At 35.7% G+C, this 6,747-nt stretch overlaps 1 pseudogene; it reads right to left on the bottom strand.

Annotated features, from left to right (window-relative positions):
• Nucleotides 1-310: 310 nt before the first annotated feature.
• LOC125094133 (exportin-4-like) lies at nt 311-2,313 on the bottom strand (annotated as a pseudogene).
• Between the last annotated feature and the right edge of the window lie 4,434 nt (nt 2,314-6,747).

The raw sequence follows: 6,747 nt of genomic DNA, 5'->3' as shown, positions 1-6,747 counted from the left end.
TTAACTAACAAAAGTGATAAGGGGATTCCAGCATGGATATGAGTGATCCACTCCCAATAAAGGTCACGACTTTTACAATATAGCAGTATCTGGTGAGAGTTATGTGCCAGGAACTGTAACAGTTGTGCTAAATACACTGCTTTAATATTTACATAAACTTTTAGGTATGTGTTTTTTTTTTAATAGGAGTTGTGATTTATTATTTGACACATTAAACACTGAAACATTGCTTTATGAGCAATCAAGGCTAACAAAAGGCATTTGAAAAGTGGTTGTTCCAAGTTTTTATTGATTTGGGTCAAATAATGTCTCATACTATGTTCTCCATAATTTCTCTATGCTGTGGTGCCTGGGCTCCAAATGTATAAGCTAAGAAATACAATTATGAGTATGTTTCTGTCTGTTTGTTTCAGTGTGCTGGGATTGGGGGGTGTGGGTGCCGTGTGGTGTTTAAAAAATTTAAAAAATTTATGCATTCTCTGGGAATTGTCAATAGATTATATTTGCTCTATGGGGTTTCTTTGGACCGTGTCTACATTGCCAGTAGGAGTGTATAGTGTTCTGCAGCAATTCTTCCAAGGATTCCCACACAGCTGATCTGAAAGTTGGTCTTCATCATCCTCCTGATGTTTACTTATTTCTTCTTCCTCACAAGAAACCACACCATTTAGAGTCAAATTTCCTGTGCCATCTGGAGCAGCTAGGTGGCACTGAATATAGGAATTGAAAACTTGAGCTGCATGTTGGATAAAAATGTTTGTCATCTTGGATCCAAGTTAGGAGGTCTCTAGCAATTTGCCATACATCTCCTTGTATACCATGTCATCTTTATCAAAACTTCTTTCAAAGCAGCACTTCACCTAAAGAATAAGTGAGGTGTGTGAGGCAGTTAACAAAGAAGAGAAGTTCATTTGGAATGACATTTAAAACATCTGGAGGGAATACATTTATGAAGTTGCCGATTAATGCTGGAGAATTCCACAACTTCCAAATCTTGTATTTCAATTTCATTGATAGTATTCAGTAATCCTTCAATAATCAATTTGTGATCTTACATGGGGAATAAAGGTCCATGAAGAGATGCTAACTGTGCACACCATTGCAGAGAATCTTGTGTTATAGCTGAAAAAATCTTTGATTTTCCATGTACTGTGAGGTAAAGCTTTATAAGACTATTGCCCAGAAGAGTCTTCTGCCTGGGTTCTGTTGGCTTTGCCAACACATTTGGGAGGATTCAAATATAGCTATATAGTGTCTGCCCAAATTTGGAGGAAAAGAGATCCAGCTAAATGCCTGAATGCCAAGTACAAGGTAACTGCCGAAATATTCAAGATGTCTGAGTATCGAGATGGCTTCTCCCTATCAACTCCTGCAGAACTTCAGTAGTTAACATGTAGATGTGACAAAGGTCTTTTTCCTGAAATACTCTTCTGTAGTTGTCCTGGAATCCCATACTCAGTCCAGTGTTGCTCATGGTACTTGAATATGAGGATTCACTCAATAGTGCAATTAAAATAAAACAGCCGATAGTTTGCATAGTGGGATTGCCACTACTTATCCACTGGGCGACTTAATGAAAAATGCTTTTTCAGTTAACTGATTTATCTAATGATCCTCATTTTATAATTAATGCCACTGCAGATAGAATTAGTTCTCAAATGTACTTTCGGAGGTTAGGCCTTTGCAAAGGCATAGGTTAAAAGAAATGTTCACAGTGACTTGATGCCACCTTTTTACAAAAGAATCCACTCTCAAACAACTGCTTCCAGCATGGCTGGGGCAGCTTAAAAGAGAACATAGACCATTCTGCTTTCTGTTTTGTGTGTGTGTGTGTGTGTGTGTGTGTGTGTGTGTGTGTGTGTGTGTGTGTTTTGTTTTTGTTTTTTAATCTAGTGACCTTGCTTTAGCATTACAAAGAGGTTAATTTGTCTCAAAACAGACCTCAGACAAGTGGCAGCTAATCACCTATAATAATTTTCAAAAAATTTCCACCCTCTCTTCAACTGTTAACTCCCAAAGCATGAAGTACGAAAATAGGCTTGCAAACTGTTAATCTAGACTCCTATTTCCTAAGCGACAGGAATATGTGCTGTGTACCCTGACATTGTCCATTACTGACCCAGAAAGGTCGGGCCATCAGAACAGTGGATGCGTTCTCCTGCTAAGAAGTGAATTTTAGAGCTATGTTGCAGCCATAATTTTCTTTCCTCAGTGACGCACCATGCACTGCATTATGGGAGCGGATGCAAGGGCTGGCCTATGACGCTCACACCACCAACCTCACAGGCTAACAGAGGCTGTCCCAGCTGGCATTCTTGCGGTTTGTGCAGTCCTAATGAACTGCCTGGCTTCCCGACTCTGGGGCACAGATAATGGAGCTGCCTTGCTGGGGAGCATGAAACAGGTTGTCTTGCAGTACTGTGCCAGAAGAGGCCATGGTGGTTTGCTCAGTCAATGGCCAATGGCCCCTATGAACTGTTTTCATCCAATTCATTTCTAAGGAAATTGAAGCTTAGATAGATAAAATGATTTACTCTGGGAACATGTTAAAACTTAAAATTGGGGCATCTTGGTGGCTCCATGGGTTAACAGTCTGCTTTTGGCTCAGGTTATGATCCCAGAGTCCTGGGATCAAGACCCCTCCACCCTCATCGTGGACTCTCTGATCAGCTGGGAGTGTGCTTCTCCCTCTGTCCCTCCCTCCCACTCATGTTCTCTCTCGGCTATCTCTGTCTCTCTCTTAAATAAATAAATAAGTAATCTTTAGAAAAAAACAAAAACAAAAACAAAAAAAAACCTTAAATACAAACCTGAGATATGCTTGACTCCAGCACCTGGATTCCTTGATTAATCTGTTTTTCAAATAACAGTCCACCTCACCTGAAGAGATTTTAAGATTTTCAAAACTTGCTTCAAATTCTTCTTTTATAATCAGCCCTGTTTTCCAAATGTGTAAGTCTGATTTCAGGTATAAAGATTAACAAAAACACACATAATTGTTACTTGGATAAAAAATCCCTTATAACCCCATTCTTTCTGATGAGGCAATATGTAGCTTTTTTTTTTTAATATTTATTTATTTATTTGAGACAGAGAGAGAGAGTGTGTGCATGAGGGGGAAGGGCGGGAGTGGGTAGAGGGAGAGGGAGAACCTCTGGCAGACTCCCACTGAGGCAGAGCCCGCCTCAGGGTTCAGTCTCTCCACTGGGAGATCAGGACCTGAGCCTAAACCAAGAATGGGTTGCTCAACCAACCCAACCAGCCAGGTGCCTCTAGGCAACATGTAACTTTAAAGAAATTAAAATTATATTCTATATTCACATAGTATCTTATGGAAACCAAACTTAGAACCTAAGTTTCTTGCCTCAATTGCCTGTATTCTGGTTAATAACAACAGTAACAAAGATACTACAAACACAGGTAAGTATAATAAAGCATATTACTGAATTTAGCTAAAAAGTAATGATTGTATAAAATAGTGGGTGACCCATCTCAACTTTGACTTAGAAAGGTTCTTTACAGATTATGACATTAGGAAAGACATAGAAAAATGTTCCTGTGGCTCAGTGAAGTGACTTGACCTAGGCTACCTGTGTGGAGATACTACTCCTTTTCTCCACACACCCACCACAGATGGGTGTGAAGGCAGATGAAGCAACTGGCTACCCAGGATGTACTTGACCACACCAATGGCTGAGAGGATCAATATCTTAGCACACCTATAACCCGGCTGATAAAGATCCAATATGCTTTTTGTATGGGTACATGGTTTATTAAAATATTAATATTCTTCTACTCCAGTTGGTAGTCTGTTTCCCAAATCCCCTGAGTGCCCCTCCTGCCAAACTGGTCTTTCCAATTCCAGATCTCTACATTGCTCTATCATGCAGAAACAAAAGGTAAATCCTAGGCAGTAGCATGCTTCCAGGACTGTTTCCTTGTTCATCCTCTGCCTATGACCCAGCATTGTGTCCTGACACACTGGTTAGACTATGAAGTGCTATAAAGATTTTTGATTATTTATTTTGAATTCCTGCTAGTCATTCTGATGTATTAAATGTTACATGAAGTTATTAGCTAACCATTTAATATCTCTTAGTAATATAATAATATAGTTATAAAATATGATGCATAAGATTTTTAAATCAATTATTTCAGTAAAATTGCTACATGTACAGTCAGTGGTAGGAAGTATGTGTTGTTTCAAATTATAAGCTATAGAACTAGACAAATATAGTTTTGAATATTGCTTCTATACTTAGCTAAGTCTAAGGTGATGGAAGCCCTCTAAGATTCTATTGCTTCATTTATGAAATGGAGATAATCTTAAACACCCCTTTCTTCATCCCCAACAACTATGTTTCCTCATGGATCCTACACCAGAAATTTACTATGTGATACCTAACATTTTAAATCTGAATGGATTCTTATGCATTTCCCTTTATTTTTTATTTAAACATTTTTTTTTTCAGTATTTAAAATTCCTCTCAATGAAAGTATATTATAAGTGTCTCTCTGGGGAAAATCTAACTTTTAGTATTGCTTATAGAACATTTCAGAAGAAACTTTATGTTCTTTAAAAGCTCATGTTCCTCAGAATATGAGTTTGATGTATTTAGTGACAAAGTACATATTTCATTCTCCTTTAAATTAAATCTTTTGTGTTAAATAAAAAGGGGGAGAAAATTATGTATGCTCAATTAGATATGGATAGTCTTCCACTGAAGTGTTTTTTTGTGGATACTTATCATGAATGGTTATTCTGAATAATATTAGGGCAAAACTAATGATGATATTATCCAATGGGAAAATAATAAGCTAGATCAAATTTTACATTGTTATATTATGTCATACTATTTCTGTAAATTCCAGTAAAATGTAATGTCATTATGTTCTTGATCTTTTCAGTATATTTAGGAAAAAAGGTTGATGTTCATGAAATGTCTCTTTTCAACATGTACCATTGAAAAGGACACAAAGCTTTTGTTACTAAGATGTTTCTGTTGTAAATATTATATGGTCAAAAATATAAACATTTGACATTTTTAGGGTATGACCTGATAAAATTGCTTACACACTAGAAGAAATGATTTAAATTTCAAAAAAGTATGTCTTCAATTAATGAAAAATCCTAAGAAGGCAACAAATAGAGTAGAGATGGTAACTTAAACTGTACAGATAGAATTAAATTTGTAAAGAAATCATTAAAGGAAAACAAAAATAATAAAAGCTGTAAAGAGAGTTTTTGAATCATTTTTTAAATGGACTTAAGACAAGTAAACTTTAATGCAGTTTTAAATTCCTTATTTGATTTGGGTTAAATGAAGCCAAATAAATGTTGCAGTAATAGGGTAATTAGAGGTTTCCTTAGGAGTTTACTGGAAAGAAACTAGTTGTAATGATGGGTAAGTGATTGATATCAAAACTGATTCTATGTCTAGGATGCCTAGAGGTCATCAGGTTAAAGGAAACATGTTTTGGAAAAAGAAATCTGAGCTGAGGTCACGAAGTAAGTGAGAACATGGGGAATGGATGTAGAGCTGCCTAGAACTTAGATTTGGGAATTACAGAATGGGAGATGGTGTTGAATAGGGAAAATGAAGTTGGATAAGTAATTGAACAGGAACACAAAAGTAAATGAAGTATCTCAAAAACATATTGATCAGTTTGATTTTAAGTAAGAAAAAAAGAGATGCTATTCCAGTATCAGAGAACACCATGAGCAAATTTGCTTTGTGGCTGAAGGAGGAGAATATATCAAGGGAAGTAAGACTGGAGGCTGCAGGACAAAATAGAAGGTAATTGTGGGAATTTAGGTAGTTATAATGTCAACTAAGCTGTAGTATTTGCTGTGGGCAGTAGAGAGGAATAGAGTTTGGAGAGAAACTTTAGAAAAAAATGAATTGCACTTAGCTACTGCTTAGAAGAAGAGGTCTAGGGGAAGGGAATGAAAAAAGATTCTTAAAAATCTAAGGTCCATTCCAAAAGATTGGCCTCTTTTCATTACTATCATTTGGGCCATTTATTTTAAAATGAGCTTAAAATGGCATCTCATCGCTGGCTTAATTTGCATTTTCTTGTTCTGACATTAATAGAACATCAAAGAACATAGAGATAGAACATTTTCCAAAATGTCTATCGGTTGTTTTTATTATTTCATGACATGAAATCCTCCCCTGTTTATCAGTGAATGTCTGGAGAGGGGAAAGGATGATCTAATCATATATTTAAAGATATCTATTTTTTATTTAATTACCTGGGACTGTTTTCCCAATACTATTATTCTAAATTTATATTTTCTTTTTTATCTAATTTTCCTTAGACAATCTAAGTAATCTTTAATTTCAGATTTTTAAAATCATATCTAACTGAAAAAATTCCCCAAGTTTCAACTTATATTAACTATTTCATTCAAAAAATTAGAGGAATATATATTAAGCACCCATTATGTACCTGTAACTGTGTTGCGTCTTTAGAAAGACTTTTTTTTACTCCTAAAAAAGAATTTATGCACAGAGTACCCCATCTTTTTCCTATCATGGCAATATTAAAAATACTTTTGTCTTGACATTTAATGCATTTAATTAAAGTCATCACTATTTTTTCTAACCACTACTCCAGGCTAATGGAAAGCTAGTAGTAAAATAGCTTTTACTCAGTAACTATAGTTACTCTACTAGAACTGTAGTTCATATTTAAACCATAAGTGCTTATTTCAGTCTTTTAAATAGTTTCTGATGTTGATGA

Source organism: Lutra lutra, chromosome 2 (genome assembly GCF_902655055.1).
Source record: "Lutra lutra chromosome 2, mLutLut1.2, whole genome shotgun sequence".
NCBI classification, from domain to species: domain Eukaryota; kingdom Metazoa; phylum Chordata; class Mammalia; order Carnivora; family Mustelidae; genus Lutra; species Lutra lutra.
This window is presented reverse-complemented; position numbering and strand designations above follow the sequence as displayed.